The sequence below is a fragment of the Camelus ferus genome, chromosome 22, assembly GCF_009834535.1.
Source record: "Camelus ferus isolate YT-003-E chromosome 22, BCGSAC_Cfer_1.0, whole genome shotgun sequence".
Taxonomy (NCBI): Eukaryota; Metazoa; Chordata; class Mammalia; order Artiodactyla; family Camelidae; genus Camelus; species Camelus ferus.
Window position 1 is genome coordinate 2,418,933 of NC_045717.1, and position 21,695 is coordinate 2,440,627.

Consider the following 21,695-nt stretch of genomic DNA (forward strand, 5'->3'; position numbering starts at 1 on the left):
CCAGCCAGGATGGGGCTTAGTGGGGAGATGGAAATCCCACTGTCACCGAGAAGTACCAAGGAGACCCTCCCCACATCAGGTGTAACAGAGGTCACGTGGGAACCTGGAGGTTACTCCCCACTGGCAGTAGTGAGATGGTATCTCCCTTTTCCTACCAGAGTGAATGTCAGAGGAGCCAGCTAAAATAGAAGATTTAAATATGATCTAGAATCTCATAATACTTAAAATGTATGGGTTTCAATTGACAACCACTCATCATAACAAAAACCAGGAAAATTACAACCTAAATAGAAAAAGACAGTCAATGGCCACCAGCAGCAAGATGGCAGAGATGTTAGAATTATCTGCAGTGACTATTAAAGTAGCCACCATAGAAATGCTTCAGTGAGCAGTTATGAACATGCCTGAAACAAATGGAAAGCAGAGTCTCAACAAAGAGATAGAAGAGATAAAGAAAAACAAAATGAAGATTGTAGAACTGAAGAATACAGAAACCAAAATTAAACACTCAGTGGAGGGCATCAACAGCAGGACAGGGACAACAGAATAAAGAATCAGTGAACCAGAAGATAGAATAATAGAAATTACACCATCTGAACATCGGGTAAAATAGACCAAAACAAAACAAACAAAAATGAACACAGCCTTAGGGACTTGTGGAATTACCACAAAAGATCTAACATTCTTGTTTTTGGAGTCCCAGAAGGAGAAAAGAAAGAGGGCAGATTGAAAAGTACTTAAGAAATAATGGCCAAAAACTTTCCAAATTTGGCAAAAGACAAATTTTTGAAACTTTGAATCCTACCATTTCAAAAAGCTAAGCAAATCCCAAATAGGATAAACCCAAAGAAATCCACACTGAGACTCAAGTCCAATTTCTGAAATCTCATAACAAGAAACAATCATGAAAGCAGTCAGAGAGAAGCAACACCTTATCTACAGGACAAATACAATTTGAATGACAGTATATTTCTCCTCAGAAACCATGGAGGCGAGAAGGAAGTGGCATAATAATTTTCAAGTGCTGAAACAAAAGAACTGTTAACCCAGAATCCTCTACTAAAAATATCCATCAGAAATGAAAAGGAAATCAAGACATTCTCATGTGAAAGGGAAATTGAGGGAATTTGTCACCAGCAGACCTACCCTAGAAGGAAATTCTCTGAAGAAAAGAAATATTAAAAGAAGGACTCTTGGAACATCACTAAGGAAAAGAGACCAACAGAATGAGTAAAAAACATTTTTTTTTCTCCTCTTGAATTTTCTAAGAGTGATAGTTGAAGCAAAGCTATAGCACTCTTTGATGTGGTGTAGAGGAAATAGTTAAGACAATTATAACATAAGTGGAGGAGGGTACAGGGAGGTAAGATTTCTACATCTCACTCATATTGTCAAAATCACAATGCCAGTAAACTGTGACCGGTTATGTCTCTATAATATAATACCTAGAAAAACCACTGGGAAAGTTATACAAAGTGATATGTGCAAGAACACTAGAGAGATCTCAAAGTGGAATTCAAAAAAGATGTTCGAGTAACCCACAGGAAGACAGGAAAAGTAAAACAGAAATAAAAAATAGAACAAACAGAATGAAAATTAAAAGCACACACTTAAGCCCTGATATAAATAATGACATTAAATATAAATGTAAATGGTCTAACTATACCAACTAAAAGACAGAGACTGTCAGAGTGGATTGAAAAAAAAAAAAAACCATGACCCAACTGTAAGCTGCCTACAGAAACTTACTTAAAATATATGAATATAGGTAGACTGAAAGTGAAAGGACGGAAAAAGATCTATATCATGCAAACATTGATTAAAAGAAAGCAGGAGTGGCTGTATTAATAAAGTAGACTTCAGAGGAAAGACAATCATCAGGGACAGAGAGGGACATTATATAATGATAAAAAGGTTTATCCACCGAAAAGAGATACAGATCCTGAATGTGTATTCTCCAAAGATGAGAGCTAAAACATATGTGAAGCAAAAACTGAAAGCACTGAAAGGAGAAGTAAATCCGACACTTATTGTTGTAAAGGGATCGATGAGGAAGATCTTTGCGGTGATGGGACGTTTCTGTGTGTTGACTGCAGTGGTTGTAGCACTGATCTACATTGTGATAAAATTGCATAGGAGTATATGCACACAGTGCATTAGTGTCAGCTTCTTGATTTTGACGTTGCACTGTACTTACGTAAGAAGTCACCATGGGGGGAACTGGATGAAGGGTTCTAGAGAATTCTCTGTACTATCTGTAACTTCCTTTGAATCTATAATTAGTTCAAAATTAAAAGTTTTTTTTTGAAAAAAAACTTCCAGGTAACAAATTCCAGTTTCTCAGTCTCACCACCCCTCTACTCCAAGCTGGAGGTGTACAGCCTGGCCCTCCTGCCCTGCTCAGCACAAGCTGTTACGTGGTGTGTTTCAGTTAAGGCACCCTGTGAAGTTGGCCAATTTGATGTAGAAAAGTGGAAACAAGCAAAAATGTGGGACCAGGGGAAGAGAGACTTCTAGATATAGGAGGCTTCACAAACCAAAGCAACACTGTAACAGCCAGGACCGTGGAGGGAATTGGAGGCCCCCGCATAAAATGCAGACGTTGGTTAAGGCTGCACTTGACAATGGAGAGAATGCCCGTGAGGACGTCTCAGCAGACTGTGATGGGCATGGGCAGTGTTAGCAGGGACTTGATGGTGGGGAAGACTGGGTCCCCAGACTGCATCTGAGGAGTCTCTGACCCCACCACCACCCATCTGCATGCTCTTATCTGATTCTGGCATCACCTGTCTGATGGTTATCCAGGTTAGGGCTCCGGGGGGATCTGGAGTGCAGCCTTCCAGTTGAGACGCTGGGTTTGTTCAGATGATGGGTGTCAGCCCACATATCTTGCTTTAGTTAAAGCTACAAAAGAAGCTGACTGCTACATTCCTCAGGACTTTTCCCCGTGCTTTTCCCTCTGCTGGAAAATCTTCCCTTATCCCCCTAATAACTAAGCCTCAGGCATCAGGCCTCCTCTGTCTATCGGCCATTCTTTTTTTTTTTTAATTGAGTTATAGTCAGTTTACGATGTTGTGTCAATTTTCCAGTGTAGAGCACAATTTTTCAGTTACACATGAACATACATATATTCATTGTCACATTCTTTTTCACTGTGAGCTACCACAAGATCTTGTACATATTTCCTTGTGCTATACAGTAAAATCTTGTTTATCTATTCTATATATACCTGTCAGTATCTACAAATTTCAAACTCTCAGTCTATCCCTTCACATCCCCCTCCCCACTAGCAACCACAAATCTGTATTCTATGTCTATGAATCTGTTTCTGTTTTGCATTTATATTCATTTGTATTTTTCTTTTCTTTCTTTTTTTTTTTAGATTCCACATATGAGCGATCTCATATGGTATTTTTCTTTCTCTTTCTGGCTTACTTCACCTAGAATGACATACTCCAGGGACATCCATGTTGCTGCAAATGGCATTATGTTGTCATTTTTATGGCTGAATAGTATTCCATTGTATAAATATACCACATCTTCTTCATCCAGTCATCTGTCGGTGGACATTTAGGCTGTTTCCATGTCTTGGCTATTATCTGCCATTCTTAATGTAGATGAGAACCCTGTTCAAACTGGCTGAGCCATAAAAGGGCTTTCTTTCAGCTCATTTAATTGAAGTCCCCAGCGTCCAAGAGACAATGTTGGGAATCTGTCCCTCTCCATCTTTCAGCTCTGATTTCTTCACATTCTTTCTGGCCACATGCTGGTCCCTGGCAGCTTCAGTTTACATTCAGTGAGACTAACATTCTGGTGGAAAATGAGGGAGCCTCTTTTTCTAATAGCCCCTAGTGAGCTCCAGGGCTGACCCTTATTGGCTGCACTCGGTCATGTGCTTGTTCCTGGGCCACTGGAGGCCTGGGTCATGTGCTAACCTGGGCGGCTTGTGGAGGTTGCTGCAGCTGTGTGTGTTGGGAAAGGAAACCTGGGGGGTGGTTTCCATAAGGAGAGGGTTCCATGGGGCAAATCCACTGTCAGGGACAACCTCTCTGATCTCCAGGCAGAGCGGGTGAGCCTCCCCCTTGTTCTCCGTGTTCTTACACCTCACATACCCCTCAACACCCCAACAGGCGAGTAAAAATTTATATCCATCTCTCTGTCTCCTTCCAGACAGTGAAATTTTAAAGTTCTGGGCCATGTATGAATAATTAAAACAGAATGCCAGGGGGGTGGAGGGTGGGAAGGGATAGACTGGGATTTCAAAATTGTAGAATAGATAAACAAGATTACACTGTATAGCACAGGGAAATATACACAAAATGTTATGACAACTCACAGAGAAAAAAATGTGACAATGAGTGTGTATATGTCCATGAATGACTGAAAAATTGTGCTGAACACTGGAATTTGACACAACATTGTAAAATGATTATAAATCAATAAAAAATGTTAAAAAAAAAAAAAAACAGAATGGAACAGCAGCAGCAAACATTTACTGACTGTTCACCATGTGCCAGGCCCTGCGCTGGGTGATTGGAACTGCAAGCGAGATGCAGACGAGGGGCCTGAGATTCGAATAGTGAGTGATTAGCCACAGCGCTCCCTGAGGGGAGGGTGAGGATTCCAAACGGAGTCTTCAAAGGAATGAAGTTACCTATGAGCAAGGCTATCACTGGCAGCACTATTTGCAAAATCAAAGACAGGATGTCTCCCAAGGATCCATCCAAAGGAGCTGGCTGGACCGACGCTGACAGATTTGTGCGGCAGGTGCAGTGTGGAGCTGAGCGGGACCAGGAATGATCGCTGTCACCGTGGAGTAATCGTCAGGGTGTATGGCTAACTGACCAGGAGAAGGCCAGGTACAGAATGGTGCAGATGGTACTCTGCCTTTTATGTCGAAAAACGGAGGAAAATTAGGAACATCTATACATATTTACTTGTATTTTGAAATAGAAACAGTAGAAAAATAAACCACAGGTTTACAAATTAAGCAATGTACCTTATTTCGTAAGTTGGGTTTGGAACCATGTAAACATTTTACATAACCAAACCCCAAAACAAAACAAAACAAAACAAAACAAAACCAAAAGAATGAAAGCCGTTTCTTAACATCAAAAATAAACTGAGACAAATGGTCCTGTGTACAAAATTGGTGACATAACCTCACAGAGAATTGTTTCAAGCGGCTTTGCAACACAGTAATTTGTGCATTCCAAGTGGGACAAGGACAAAAAGAACCACACACACACACACACACACACACACACACACACACAAACTCCTAACCTGCATTCAGTTGTCTTACTGTTGGTAATAGAAATGGTATTGTTGTTTTGAAGTTATTGTATGTACAAATATACATATTAACCTTAAGTAATTTTATTAATGTCTTGGAGAACCAAGGTTTTTGTTGTAAGAGAAAGGGTGCAAATACAAAATCTTGGATATTAAGTAAAATCTTGTCATCATTAATCAGAATTGGAAACAGCAGTATGAAGGACCTACTTTATTCCATGAGTAATTGTGTTACTGTCTTTAGAAGCAACCACGGCCCCACACTGGGTCTCCAGCCTTGAGTCAGACCCTCCATCCAACCTCCCACGGAGCCTCCATTTCCCTACCGGCCCCGGCGGTTATTGTGGTGCAGAATAGGCTGGGTGGGATGTTCGTTGGATGGATGGGGGTGAATATTCCCTTGGCTTCTGTGTCTCCAAAGTCTGTTTGGAGGATGTGCCCTGGGGTCCCCTGGTTTTCCTGATCAAGTCCCCCAGGCGCGGGCACCAGCTTCTGCTCGTGTGTGCAGGCCTCCATCGTGTGGGGCACCCAGGAACCTGCGGCCTCAGAGAACTGTCAGTCATGCGGGCAGGCTGGAAAGCACCCTGGCCGAGGACTGGAAACGCCCCCAGGCTGAGCCCTGACTGCCAGGACAGGCTTCAGCCCCGGGAAGTGGCAGGATAAATCAGTTCCGGTCAAGAAACAGGCCTTTGCTGATTTTTATCTTTCTTTGTTTATTTACTTGTTCAATCCATTCTGAAATCTTCAGCAGACCTGGCCTCACACGCAGGTGCAGAGCTGGGGGGCTGTATCCCATCAGAAGCCTCACGCAGAATCTGAAGGCCCTGGCAGCCATGGATCTGAGGGGCTGGCTTACCTGTGGGTCCTCAGCATCTTGGAGACAGCAGGGGGTCACAGCCAGGCTCCTTGGCCCCTTGTGCCCTTCTCTTTGTGGGGCCACTGCCTGAAGAGGTCTCTGAGCCCTGTCCCCAGGCTCGGACTGGCACTGATCTTTCTGTGTATCCAGTTCCAATGACTGGACGCCCCATCCCTGAGTCCAGGCCCCGCTCTGAACCCGCTGTGGTCCCATCATGATCCTCCTGGCCTCAGTCACTGCTTTGCTCAGCTGCTGATTACCTGAGTATTACGTGTTGAACTGTGTCCCCCAAAAGGTGTTGAAGGCCTAACCCCCCACGAAGGGGACCTTATTTAGAAACAGGGTCTTCACAGATGATCACGATGAGGTCATGAGGGTGGGCCCCAGCCCAATGTGACTGCGCCCTTAAGAAGGGTGAGGGGAATTTGGACACGGAGGCGCACACACAGCGGGGGGAGGCATGTGAAGATGAGGGCAGGGATCAGGGTGAGGCACCTGCAGGCCGAGAGATGCCCGAGTCTGCGGCAAAGCCCTGGAAGCTGGGTGAGCAGCGTGGGGCCGCTTCCCCTCGCAGCGCTCACAGGGCGCGAGCCCTGCCGCCACCACGGTCTTGGGCTTCCAGCCTCCGGGACCCTGAGAGAAGACATTTCTGTGGTTGAAGCCACCCGGTCAGTGGTTCTTTGCTTTGACAGCCCCAGAAAACAAAACAAAAACTTAGTAAGGAGGCCACCAAATGGTGGCCATGACGTATTTGTCAGAGGGGAGGGTACAGCTCAGTGGCTGACATGTGGTTAGCATGCACGAGGTCCTGGGTTCAGTCCCCAGCACCTCCATAAAAAAAAAAAAAAAAAAACCCACAAGCCTTAAATAAATAAATAAAAATATTTGTCAGGCCTGCCTTTTGTTTTTAAAAGCTGTGAGCCAACACTTGTAAATCCATAGACCTCACGTAAAATTCAAATTTCCAGTTCCCCTTGAAAAATCGGAACACCCGCCCCATCTGGGCCGCTCCTGCTTGGCCACAGGCGGCTGGAGCAGAGTGCCCCCTTGTTGGCCACATGCCCCGCATCCAGCGCAGTGCATTTGGGGTGCATATGTGATACAGATGAGGCGCGTCACCCCACGATGCATTTGCTTCACTCAGCAGGGGACCGGCCTGGCCCCAGGAGGCATCTGCGTTTCTGATCTTCGCTCTGGTCCCTCCAGGACGCGGACTGCACCTCCTCCTTTCCCCCTACCTACCCCCAGGCCACTTCGCCTACATCAGTTGTCACCACTGCCCACTGAGATTCCAGTCTGTTGCCTGTGCCCAAACCCTGTGACCCATATACCTGCTGCCCACCGTGTCCCAGACCCAACAGCTGGCCCTTTCACCAAAGGAAGGTCGATTTTGAAAATGTATCATTTTAAAACTCAGCGGTAAACTGACCTGTCTGTCCAACTGAGCAGTTTCTCTCACACGCCTCCTGCCCCAGCCCAAAAGTACCTGCAGCGGGGAATGGTGTGGGAGATTGTGGGAGACGCACAGCAGAGGAAAATGTGAATCTTTGTGTCCTTCCAATGAAAAGACTGCAGGTATTCAGAGCTCCGGTCGGTACCAGCCTGAGGTGACTTTATTACCTTGTATGTTTGTAATACAAGTTTGTAGACATACAAATGACAGTCTCTGAGTTATAAAGCATAGTATATAATGAACACCTGGGGACCTGTTTCCCAAACCAGGAATCAGAGCACAAATGGAAGCCCAGGTCTGTGCCCCCGACTGCAGCCCTCCCCTCTGCCCGGCCCGGCTCAGGTACCTGTGATCCCAAATGCCATCGCGCCCTTTCCCGCTGTCCTTCTGAATTTTTTTCAACAGTTTTTTATTGATTTATAATCATTTTACAATGTTGTGTTAAATTCCAGTGTAGAGCACAATTTTTCAGTTATATATGAACATACATACATTCATTGTCACATTTTTTTTTCTCTGTGAGCTACCACTAGATCTTGTATATATTTCCCTGTGCTACACAGTATAATCTTGTTTATCTAGTCTACAATTTTGAAATCCCAGTCTATCCCTTCCCACAACCCGCCCCCTTGGCAACCACAAGTTTGTATTCTATGTCTATGGGTCTGTTTCTGTTTTGTATTTATGCTTTGTTTGGTGTTTTTCTTTTAGATTCCACATATGAGTGATCTCATATGGTATTTTTCTTTCTCTTTCTGGCTTACTTCACTTAGAATGACATTCTCCAGGAGCATCCATGTTGCTGCAAATGGCATTATGTTGTTGGTTTTTATGGCTGAGTAGTATTCCATTGTATAAATATACCACATCTTCTTTATCCAGTCACCTGTTGATGGACATTTAGGCTGTTTCCATGTCTTGGCTGTTGTGAATAGTGCTGCTATGAACATTGGGGTGCAGGCATCATAGAAGGAAACCTACTTCAAAATGGCACCTGAACTCTTTATTTGGAAATTATTTCAAAATTACAGAAAAGTTGAGAAAGTAAAAACGGGACAAAGAACACCCATTAGCTCTACCCTGAGTCACTGTTAACATTCTACCCTGTTTTTCTTTATCATTTGATCTCATTCTCTCTCTCCCTCTCTCCCGTCTCTCCCCCCTCCCCTCCCCCACACGAGTGTTTAGGGGAACATTTGAGGCTGTCCACATTATGTCACCCCCTAAATACTTCAGTGTGTATTTATTTTCTAACAGGAATATTCTTAGTTAACCACATTGCAATTTGTCAACTTCAGCACATTGACCTAATGATGCCCTTGGTAGCATTTTTTTCCCTCGGGTTCCAGGTAGAACTATGCCTCCTTAGCATCGGCTAAGCAGGAACATTTCCGCAGACTTTCTTTGTCTTTGTATGAATTCACCTCTACCTGCTTTTCCCACCTTAAACAAAGATAGGACGCTGCTTGTTTCGAGTTTGAGCAGGCGTGGCCTCCTGTTTCCGAGGGTGCTCTTTTGAGGTTTAGGGTTGTGTCTGCGAGGCCCCAGTGTTACTGAGTGCACCCGCAGCTCACTGGATGTTGCCCCAGCGTGTGCATTTGCTACCATTTATTCGCACGTTGATGGACAGCTGGGTTTTCCCAGGGTGTTACTGAGGACCGTGCTGCGGGGACCATCCCTGCACATCTGTTGACACGTGTGTGAAAATTTCTTTGGAGTTTATCTAGAAGCAGCCTTGCTGAGTCAGCATCTATGGGAATGCTCAACTTTTCAAGATAGTTCCGAGCTGTTTTCCCAGGTGGCTGCGGTCCCTGGCCCCCGCCTGGCAGGGAGTGCGCGTTCCTGCGGGCGTCTCACCTTCAGGTCACGTAGGGCGCACAGGGCGTGTGAGTTGCTGTTGCGTGATGGTTTTGATTAGCATTTTTCTGATTACCACGGTGCTGAGCATCCTTTCATGTATGGGGAGCATGTGTGTGCCGTTTCCCATGATTATAACGGTGATTATAACAACACCACCGCTTGTTTACAGCTCTCAGTGTGTGAGAGAGCTATTTTAAGCGCACACATCACTGAATCATAAAAATGGCCTCACGAGGCAGGTACTACTATCATTCTCCTTTCTCTTCATGTGTTTTGCCCATTTTCCCATCAGATTGTTTGTTTTTTAAATTCTTGATTCCTTTACGCTTCTGTTTTAGGTGGCTTTCTCTGACGCTGCCGGGGACGGGGAAGGGGAGGGTACCACCTCCCTGCCAGCGGAGGTGGAGGTCAGGCCCCCCACTCTGCCTGTCTTGACACCCAAGGGGGGCTCCCTGTGACTGCAGGGCTTGGTGAGAGTTCCGGTACCTCCTGTGGTCTCCAGAGACACCCAGGTGTGGGGTTCAGTACCAGGTCATCTCACTCAGAGGGGAGCCCTGGCTTCCTACCGGGCCTTCTCTGGTTCCACCTGGCGGGGGTGCTGGGGTGCCCCTTTACGCATGGTCTTGTGAGGGTGGAATCTAGGCTCCCCACTCAGCTCTCGGTGGCAGCAGTGAGAAGAGAGTCGCTGTTTTCCCTGCGGTGCTGGGCTGGACCAGAGAGGTGTCTGTCTGAGAGCCCTCTGTCCTGCCGGATCGCCCCTTTCCTGGGCCTCGGGTACAGCGCGCAGGCTTCTGCGGTGGCTCTTTGGCTGTGCTGCGTGGCGTTTCCAGGTTCCTGGCTTCTCCAGCTCCGAGTCTGGGACCTTTGACGCAGAAAGAAAACTCAGGAACTCACCACCATGCGTTCCTTGGGTCCCGAGGTGCCTAGCTGGTCTGCCTCCTTCTCTGCACCCTAAGAGTCTTCTTATGTTTTCTGTAAAATCATTTTCTATATAATGCCCAGGGCTTTTTGTTGTTCTTAGTGGAAGAAATGGAAAAAAGTACGTCGACTCCATCGTCCTAGAAGCAGAGCCCTTACTGACTTGTAAGTGTTCTTTGTGTATCATGAGTACTAACCTTACTCAAGGAGCCCCACGCTCCTTGTTATATTGAAAATATTACTTCTCAGTTTGTGGCTTTTAAAAAAAAATTCCTTTATGGTGTTTTTAACACCATCTGTTTTGTCACATGTTCTTGATGTTAATGTAATTCTACGTATCAATCTTCTCTTTCTCTTTTGTTTTTAGGGTTAGTACGTTTTGTTTCTCATTTAAGAAATTAACTACTTACCCCAAGTTTAGAAAGGTAACCTTTCATAGTTCCTCCTAAATTTTACAAATATTTCTGCTTCTCATTTAAATTTTTAATCCACTGGGAATTGACTTTTATGTATGTTATGGGGTAAGGATCCAATTTAATATTTTTATATAGCCTCAGTGGGGTATAAATTAGCAAACAATAAAGAAGACACAGTTAAAGTGTACATTTTGTTAAGTTTTGACATATGTAGGTTAACACCGTGAAACCATCACCATAATAAGGACAATCCATCGCCTCTAAATTTGTTCCTGCCCCTCTATCAGCCTTCCTCCCTGCACCCCCGCCCCCACCTCCCCTCCAGCCCTAGGCTACCAAAAGAATTGGCTTTCTTTTACTCTAAATGGGTGTGAATTTATGAGATATTTGTATAAGTATAATCATACAGGCCATACTGTTTTTGTTTGGGATGGATTCTTCCATCCAGAATAACTGTTTTGAGCTTCATCCATGTTATAATGTGTATCAATAGTTCGTTCTTTTTTACTGCTGAGTACTGTTCCATTTTATGTCCATAACACAAGTTGTTCCCTCATTCATCTGTCAGTGGACATTCGGTTTGCTTCCACTTTGAGGCTGTTATAAATAAAGCAGCTGTGAACATTTGTGTCCAAGGCTTCATAAGGAGTACGCTTTCCTTTCTTGTAGGTATCAATGCCTTGGAGTGGAGTGGTTGGTCATGTGATAAAAGGTATGATTAACTTTTTAAAACATTGCCAAACTGTTTTCCCAAAGGTTTACATTTCTACCAGCAGTGTGTGAATGTTCTGTTTTCTCCACATCCTCACCAGCGCTTGGTGTGCCTTTTTCATTTTAGCCATTCTGATAGGGGTGTAGTGGCCTCTCGGTGTGATTTCAGTTCACATTTTCCTAATGACTGATTATATTGAGCATCTTTTTATGTGCTTTTATATATAATTTCCACTTAAATCAGTTATTTAGTGTTGTATCATTAAATCGATGCCAGTATTATTTATAGTTTCGGAATGTGTTCTGGTTTCTTTTTGTTTTGCTTGCAGTTAATATTTGCTTGGGATTTGTTTTTGCTTCAGTTTGTCTGTGTGCGTGTCTATTGCTAATTATTCCCACATTATCATCCGACACTCCCTTTTGCTTTTTCTCTTTGGGTCTCATGTCTTTTTCTCTTTCTTCATTTATTTCATTGCTCTGGTGGAGCTAAGCCTCCAGAAGTTTCATCAGGTTCAAGTAGCGCTGCAGGGGTGGGAAGCGTAGCAGTGGATACGTCTCATCCACCTGGCTGGTTACACTGCTCCAGTCTGGACCAGTTGCCCTTTATACTTGGTAACTGTCATTATCCCAGGGTGTTTTATCTTTAATTTGGGGGGTCCCTTATCTTTTTTTCCTGTATTACATTTCCTATTTTCAGGGTCCCATGTCTGTTGCTTTCTTAGTGTATCCTCTCATTTTGGTGGAGAACAACCTTCATTTTGAAAAAAGAAAAAAAATTTTTGACATCTCTTATGTCTGAAAATATTATCATTTTCCTTGGACACTTCATGGGTAATTTTGCTGGATATAGAATTCTAAATTAGAAAGCATATGCCTTCAGAATTTTCAATGAATCTCTCCATTGTTTTCTTGCTTTCATAGTTGTTGAGAAGTTTAAAACTTCTGTGATCTCCTCTCTGTCCCCTGTGTTCTAAAGAGCAGAATAGGTAAACAAGATTATACTGTACAGCACAGGGAAATATATACAAGATCTTGTGGTAGCTCACAGCAAAAAAAAAATGTGACAATGAATGTATATGTATGTTCATGTATAACTGAAAAATTGTGCTCTACACTGCAATTTGACACAACATTGTGAAGTGAGTATAACTCAGTAACAAAAGTTAATAAATAAATAAATAGCTTACAACTACAAAAAAAATAAATAACCATTTTAATTTTAGAATAGATTTTGACTTACAGAATTATGAAGATAGTACAGAGAGTTCTCATTTACCCTACACTCAGTTTCCCCTATTGTAAACATCTTACATTAGGATGATACATTTATTACATTTAAAGAACCAGTACTGATACATTATTAGGAATTAAATTCCATACTTTATTCATTTAAGGTAATTATTGATAGATACATACTTATTGCCATTTTAAACCTTGTTTTCAAGTTGATTTTTCTAATTTTTAATTTTCTTTTATTGAAGTACTGTCAGTTACAATGTGTCAGTTTCTGGTGTACAGCACAATGTCCCAGCCATGCATATATATAGACATATATTTGTTTTCATATCCAGTTGATTTTGTATTTCTTCTTTGTTCCTTTCTTTTTCTTTTTGTTTTTCCTTTTGTGGTTTGATGGGTTTCTTTTGTATTATGCCTGTGTTCTCTTCTTTTTGGTTTTTGTGAATCTGTTGTATGGTTTTGATTTGTGGTTACCCTGTTTTTCATGTACTCCATCTATTTGCTTTAGACAATAGTCATATAGGCTCAAACACATTCTAAAAAAAATATGCATTTTCTTACTTTCCTCCCCCACATTTTTATGATTTTGATGTCCTCTTTTACATCTTCATAATTATCCTTTTGGCAGTTCATTGTAGTTATCATCTCTTTCACAAAACTTATGTTTTATTTCTTTAAATCTATGTACTGGCTTATTTAAGTGATTTACTTTCCAATTGTGGTTTTCTCCTTCCTATAGATTCTTGCTTCTTTTCTATTTAGAGAAGATCTTTCAATATTTCCTTTAAGATAAGTTTAGTATTACTGTACTCTTTTAGTTTTTGCTTGTCTGAGAAATTCTTTCTCTCTCCTTCTATTCTAAATGATAATCCTGCTGTGCAGAGTATCCATGGTTGCAGGTTTTTCCCTTTCAGGACTGTGATATATTTTGCCACTCCCTTCTGACCTGCAATGTTTCTGTAGAGAAATCAGCTGAAAGCCTTGGGGGGGGGGTCCCCTTGTAATTAACTCTTTGTTTTTCTCTTGCTATGTTTAGAATCCTCTCTTTATCTTTAATTTTGCCATTTTAACGATATTATGTCTTGGTGTAGATCTGTTTGAGTTCATCTTGTTTGGGATCCTCTGTGCTTCCTGTACCTGAATATCTGTTTCCTTCTTCAGGTTTGGAAACTTTTCAGCCATAATTTCTTCAAATGAATTTTTGACCCCCTTTTCTCTTTCTTCTCCTTCTGAGATCTCTATTATGCATAGATTGAGACTTATATTATCCCATAGGTCCCTTAGAATGCTTTCTTTTTTTATATATATTTGTCTTTCTGTCTGCTGTTCTGTTCGAGTGATCTCCATTTTTCTGTCTTCCAGATCATTTATTCATTCTTCTTCATTATCTAGTTTGCTGTTTATTGCCTTTAGCTCAGCTTTTGTTTAGGCAAATGAGTTTTCTAATTTTAATTGACTCCTCTTTATAATCTCTAGTTCCTTTTTATAGTCATCTGCATTTCTATCATTAGCCTTTCATAATTCCTTCAGTATTACCTCCTTTTGGAATTTGGGATCTGGTAGACTGATGAGGATCTGTTTCATTATTCATGTTTGTTTCATTGTTTGTTCTTCAGGGGAATTTTCTCTTGATTCTTTATTTGGGAGTGTCTCCTCTGCTTCTTCATTCTACTTTTATTCCTCTGACTCTATGAGCTTAGGAGAAGCAGTTATCTGCTGTGGTCTTGAAGGGCTGTTTTTATGCGGGAGCATCCCTGTGTAGCCTCCGTGAGTCTCACATTTTGGATGCCTGCTCTGTCTTTTCTCAGTGTGTGCTGGCCATTATCCCCTTGACAGGGGTATGATTTTTATTCTGGTGACCAGGGCCTGCACTGGGTGTTGAGTGGGGTCTCTTCTTTGTTCCGTGATTGTCACAGCTCTGTTGGGGTCTTTCTTCCTTGTTGTCCTTGTGATCTAGCTTGATGATAAGGGCAGGAGGGTCTCCTGAGGCCTGGCTCAAATAGGAATTGCAGTGACTAACAGGAGGATACTGGATGAGGGGGACCGCTGGGAGGTGTGGGGAATGTACCAGGGAGCAGAGCTCTCTTATTTGGAGCACAGTGGGAAGCAAGTCACTGTGCTCGATGCCTCTGTCCACCCAAGTCTGACTGCTTTCCCCCTTTGGAGCGGTAGCCCACTGACTTAGTCTGCAGGGCTGTCATCACAGAATCCCACAGGCTGGGCAGTTAAACAGCTGAAATGTGTTTTCCCACAGTTCTGGAGAGTGGCAGTCCAAGATCAAGGTGTCAGCAGGTTGGTGTCTGCCGAGAGCCCTCTCCTTGGGTTGGAGACCACCACCTTCTTGCTGTGTCCTTACATGACCTTTCCTTTCTGCACACAGACAGAGAGAGAGCGGGTGCCCTCTGGTGTCTCTTCCTCTTCTTATAAGGACACCAGTTCTATTGGATCAGGGCCCCATCCTTGCGACCTCACTTAACCTCATTTACCTCCTTAAAGGTCCCATCTCCAAATCCAGTTGCATTGAGGATTAAGGCTTCCACATATGAATTCTGATGGGACAGAATTCAGTCTACAACACCAACTACCCTCCCGACACGTCACTTTCAAGCCATGTGGCCTGCTTTGTTGAGCCAGCCCGCTGCCTGTCCCCTCACCTCTCAGTGTGAAGGGCTGAATGATGCCTGGCTTGGTCAGCCCTCCATCACTGTCTACTGAACCAAAACTGAATGTGTCCTTCTCGGCAAAGGAAAGGTAACTTTAGTGAAAGAATGCTTTGAGATTTTCACAATCCCCTCTTGACGTAGTTGAGACCCTGCTGGGGTATTACAAAACCAGACCTGACCCCCACTCCTGTATACCTCTCACCCCTGCCCTGCTGTGGTTTCTCTAATAGCTGGATTGAAATAGACCAGACTGCCAAAACAAATCCTCCTGTTTCCACCCACAGGAAAGCGGGGCTTACATCATCCTTTCTTAAATAGTGGCAGTCATGTTCACGTTGGCGGCTTATATCAAAAAAAATTCTGTTCTGGGATTTGTGAAAGAAATGGGTTTTAGATTGGCTGTGACTTGTGGCCTGGTGTGATTGCAGGCTTTGGCCTTGGGGATCGGGTTTCGTTTCCCCTGAAGAAGACCCTGCCGAGTGCCTGAGTGCTCAGCCCACTAGCCCAGGGAGAATGGGCCCCCGGGGTTGGCAGCTCTGCTTGGGGGGGACCAGGGATCCTTTGCCTGCAGCCCCTGGGGATCTAGGTGGCAGACCCACCGGTCACCTCTGGCCCACCCAAAGTTCTTTCCTTGAACCCACCTCACTGGAACCCTCGACATGTGGGGGCCGTCAGACGGGCCAGTGGAGCTGTGGGTCCCAAGGTCTCCAGAAGCTTCTGCCGCAGAGCTGCTTTAATACTGATGTGAGGGTCAGGCATGGGAGGGGTGGTGCAGGGGGCCGTGAGAATGCTGGGAAAGGGGCTGGATGGCATGTGGACAGAGCCCCTTGCGGGGTAGGGATTCCTGCTTGCCCATGACTCCCTTAATAGGACCTGAGTTTGTGAGACTGAAATGGCCCCGAATTTACTACAAAGTGTGTGTTTTTATCCAAGAAAATCTGGAAGCCTGGTAAACTCCCTGCCTGTGGAGCTGGGGAGCGGTTCCGTTTGCTCTGCACCTGTAGACTGACTGGTAAGGGAAGGTTTCTAGCATGGAAGGGATTTCTAAATCTCTTGGGCTCCAAGGTCCACAGAACTTTGAGCCAAGGGCCTCTGGAAACCATCTCCTCTCCCTCACAGTGAGGAGCTGAGCATTCATTCATTCAGGGCCTGTCCCTGTGAAATGCTGGAAGACGGGGACCCAAATCAGACAGAGTCCCTGTCCTCAGGAAATTTCTCTTTTAAGGAAGGGAGACCTACACATACACCAACAGTTAAAAGTTTATCTGACAGACAACATATGTGGCACTTACTAAATGCCAGGCACTGCTCTAAGTATTTTCCATGAATTAAGTCATCCATCCTTACAAAAACCCTTTGAGGTAAGCCCTACTATTGTCGCCATGTTACAGAGGAGGAAACTGAGGCACCAAAAAGTTTAGTAACGCCACACAGGTCACAAGATAGGAAAGGTTGGCGCTGGCATTCTATGGCTGATAGCCGGGCTCCAAAGGCTGTGCTTTCAACCCCCAGGTCAGACAGCCCCCCAGGAGCCTCTGTGAGTGAGTTGGGGCCTCTGAGGGGGACAAGTGGTTGACACTGGCCCGGGGCCAGGGGGTGACTCTTGAGCTGGAATGAAAGGAGCTTATCTGGAGTAGAAAAGGCAGGAATATGTAGCGGAGTCATGTGTGTGTGGAGATGGGGAGGCGTCGAAACCCTGCCTGTTGGGAGCAGGGACCGCGCTGGTCTGGCTGGGAGGAGCACAGTGTGCAGTGATGTGGAAATGCAGGTGGAAAGTGGGCAGCCAGATGGGGGCCTTTTTAGCTCACACAATGTTACAAAATTATTTTTTAATATTGTGGTAAATTACATATGTTACTTTTTTTTTTTACTAACTGAAGTATAGTCAGTTACAATGCGTCAGTTTCTGGTGCACAGCATAATGTCCCAGTCATGCACACATATACATACATTCGTTTTCATATTCTTTTTCATTAAAGGCTATTAAAAGATATTGAATATAGTTCCCTATGCTACACCGAAGAAGTTTGTTTTTTAATCTATTTTTATACTTAGTGGGTAACATTTGCAAATCTCAAACTCCCAAATTTATCCCTTCCCACCTCCTTTCCTCAGTAACCATAAGATTGCTTTGCTTTCTTTTAATAGATTTATCATCAGAATCCATCCCTCAAACAAAAAGAATGAAAACAAACTCTTTTTGAAAAGCCTCTTGCCTAGCACAGAGCTGGTGCCCAGGACACTGTGTTCTGTAACAGGGGGAAGCCAGCGGGCATTACCGATTCTGGGCTCCTTCTTCTGTGCATGTGCTGACTACAGCATCAGAGCTTCCTTTTCAAGGCAAGCCCTCTTGCTCAGTGCTCTTTACGACTTTGTGGGGTAGAGACGGTCAGTTGGAATTGGAACCCAACACATCAAACGGAACCTAGTATTGGAAGGAGAGATCAAACCAGATCAAAATCAGAGGAAAACAAAACAAAACAAGCAAGGGAGGGAACGGTATGCATCGGGATAGAAGCTAAACTCTTCTGAAGATGCCTTGTGGTTTTGAGATTTGACTTTGGAAACATGTAAATATTTAAACATATAAAAAGTTAAATGCTTTTTGAAAACCGGACCGCCTACTTATTTTTTCACACTTGTGCATGTTTCTTCCCACTTCTGAGTTGTAGTCAGTTGAGGTGCTGAAAAGCCAGGAGAGGGGGAGATGTGAACAGAGAGAATCTGCAAGTTCTGTGTCTTGAGGGAGTTTATGCCTGTGGAGCCCCTTGTTCCTTGGAGCTGAATTTCAATAACATCTCCCAAGGAACCAAAGTTCCCATCCTTTGAAGAGTCTCTCTCTCCCTCTCTCTCTCTCTCTCTTTTAGTTTCTGTTTCATGGGGCATCTAATGCCTTCTCTGATCAATTCCTATAAAATTGAATTGTCTCCCTAATAATACATTTTGAAGGAGATTATGTTAAATGACATGCAAATGCTTAACTCTGGTGTGTAGCTCAAAATGGATTGATCATTGACAAGCCTTACCAAAGGGGTAATCAGTGACCTGTGTATTGGTCCTATTCACAGCTTTTTTTTTATTGGGGTGGGATCTACATAACATAAAATTTGCCTTTTTAACCATTTTTAACTGTGCGGTTCGGTGGCATTAAGTGCATTCATACTGTGCAGTATCAACACCACCATCTCGAGAACCTTTTCATCTTCCCCAACTGGAATTCTGGACCCACTAAGTAACAACCCTCCTCATTCTCCCCCAGACCCTGGCAACCAGCACTCTGCTTTCTGTGTCTATGAATTTGGCTGCTCTGGGGACTTCATGTAAGTGGAATCATACAGCATTTTTCCCTTTGTGTCTGGCTTATTTTGTAAGCACATTAGCATAACGTCTTTAATGTCCATCGACATTGTAGTTGTGTCAGAATTTCATTCCTTTCCATGGCTGAGTAATATTCCATTTGAATGTCTGTATCTCCTCAAAATTCACATGTTGGAGTCCTAATCCTCAAGATGATGGTATTAGGAGGGGGCGCCTCTGGGAGGGGATGAGATAATGAGGGCAGAGCCCTCATGAATGAGATTAGTACCCTTATAAAAGAGGTCTGAAAGATTCCCTCACCCCTTCTACTGGGGGAGGATGTAAGAAGTCAGCAGTCGGCTGCAGGAAGGAGACTCGCCCCAGAACCTGGCCGTGCAGGCACCTTGATCTAGAACCGTGAGCAATAAATTGCTGCTTTTTATAAGCCACCCGGAATGGACTAAGCAGTCCTGTTACAGCAGCCTGAACGGGCTCATACGCTATGTATACACAGCATTTTGTTTCCCCACTCATCTGTGGATGAATGCTTAGATGTTTCTGTTTTTTGGCTGTTATGAATAAAGCTACCATGAACATTGGTGTAAATGTATCTGTTTCGAGACCCTGTTTTCGTTTCTTTTGGGTATACACCTGACGGTGGAATTTCTGAGTCATGTGATACTTCTACGCTGAACTTTTTGAGGAACTGCCAAACTATTTTCCACTGTGGCTGCGCCATTTTTTACGTCCCCACCAGCAATGAATGAGGGTTCTGATTTCCCTGCATCTTCACCAGCACTTGTCCTAGTTATATTAACAGGTATGATACATGGCATCGTGTTGTGGTTTTGATTTGCGTTTCACTAATGACAATGATATTGAGCATCTTTTCATGTGCTTATAGACCGCTTGTGTATCTTCTTGGGAGAAATGTCTATTCCAGAATTTGGTGCATTTTTCGTTGTGTTTCTTGCTGTTGTTGTTGGATTGTTGGACTTCTGTATACATCCTGGATATGAATTACTTATCAAATATATTATTTGCAAATATTTTCTCCCATTATGAGGGTTATCTTTTCGTTCTATTGATAGTGTTTTAAATGCACAGAAGTTTTTAATTTTGATGAAACCTAGTTTACCTATTTTTCCTTTGTTGCATATGCTTTCAGTGTCACATCCAAGAAATGATGGCCAAATCCCATGTCGTGAAGTGTTTTGAAGAGTGGTCCCTTGGGGAACACCAGTGGCGTTTTGATACCCAGAATGGTGTCCTAGTCCAGAAACTGTGGCAGAGTCTCTGGGGCCAGCTTGCATTTCAGGACCCTGGCATCTCTGTGCTCTTGGTCTCTGGGGGAGGCGTTTGGACAGTGTCTTCTCTGAATCAAAGGGGTGAAGGGAAGGCACTGATGCCTTCAAAGGGCCACATCCCCTTCTCTTGTAGCTGCTGTGCTTTCAACCCAAGTGGATGTAGCTCCAAAGGTAAACCGGTGGGCCTGGGATAGCTCTCCCAAGTATTAATTCAAAACATTCATTTGATTCCTCCAGATGCTCCCTCTGTGGACACAGGAAGGGAGGGGCTTGGCACAGGAAGTCTTTGCCACCCAGATGGGACCTGTACTGGGGGGTCCCACCCAGATGTTCCCCAGGCAGTTGGCCTCAATGCTGATACGAAGGAGACTGGAAGGGAAGAAAAACTCCCAGTAAAAGGGAGCCAAGCTAGGAAAATCCGGGTAATAAATAAATAACGTGGAGGTTGTAACAGCTATTGCTCTGAGTCTGGAAGCCCGTTCCTTCTGCAGCAGTCAGGGGCAGAGGCCAGGGGAGCAGTTGTCTGAGTTAGCCCAGAAGAATCCCGGTTTGTTTCCATTGTGTCCCAAACCTCACTGAATTCTCCTGATTCCCCCCTCCCCTGGGCACCTTGGCAACCCACTGGTTCTTCTGGCCGAATGATGGAAACTTCCTGAACAGGGCTCTGAAAGAGCTTTCATCTCTCATGCCCCAGCGGGGGTCAGCGGGGGTCAGCGGGGCCTGCCAGGGTGCCCGCAGGTTCCATCTGGCCCTCCTGGGTTGAACCTTGCCAGACCTCCAGCCCCGGCTGCTTCCCTACCTACTCCCCCCATGGCTGGAGTCTCTTCTCAGCCCCGTGTCCTATGTGCCCAGCCGTGTCTGTGCCCTGAGACCTCCCGGCCACAACGAGGGCCCTGAGAGGTCGCTCTGCTGGTAATTGGCACCTGCCATCTCGTGTTTAGTTCCCTCTGGGCCTCAGTTTACTCATCTGTGGAATGGGGATGACCACTCCTCTCTCAGGGGACTGTCATGAGCATCGGAGTGGCCAGCTTCCCCCATTAGAATCAACATCCATAAGAGTCCTATAATGTAAAACAAATTACTTGTCTGCTGTCCTTCAAAACATTTTTCTCCACCGTATTCTATGTTCCCTGGGGAAGAGAGGAAAGGCGGGGGGGGGGGGTATGTTGAGAGTTGTAAACATACATGTTTTCACTTGAAGAGGGTTCAAGCTGTTTTGCATTTCTGAGAGGAGCCATCAAATGTGTCCTTCAAGGTCTTTGCTTCCCAATTAGGCAACATGCACAGTGATTAACCACCCCTTCCTTTGGGGCCCAATTGTCTAAAAGACCTAGTGGCGCCTAATGAGGAGACATGAAAGACACTCTTTTGGGGACAGTTCTGCTTACACTGTCTGCTTTTCATTTAAACAGGCCATTTGTTTGCAGGCGAGATGGGTTGCTGGGTTAGGTGGGTGACTCAGCGCCCTGCGTGACGACCGGTAACACTGCGAGACTGTGTGTCTGCTGTGAGCTCCCCCCCCCGCCCCGTCGCTCTACCTCTGCTGAAGAACTGGGGCCTTCCCCAAACCCCAGTTACTGTTTCTCCTGCTGAGAGCTTTGTGACCAAGATGACTGTTTTGGAACCCTTGGGTTGCCTAGAAAACAATTTCTTCCAGTAAATGGAAGTAACAGTGCTTAA

General features: G+C 44.4%; 1 protein-coding gene and 1 long non-coding RNA gene across 2 annotated transcripts in view; both read left to right on the forward strand.

Annotated features, from left to right (window-relative positions):
- The window catches only part of COL23A1 (collagen type XXIII alpha 1 chain), a 301,597-nt gene that overhangs the window by 62,986 nt on the left and 216,916 nt on the right, over window positions 1-21,695 (forward strand).
- On the forward strand, window positions 1,379-12,452 carry LOC116658961. Its single transcript, XR_004314185.1, has 3 exons — window positions 1,379-2,296; window positions 2,468-2,471; window positions 12,442-12,452. It is a non-coding gene; the product is annotated as an uncharacterized LOC116658961 (long non-coding RNA).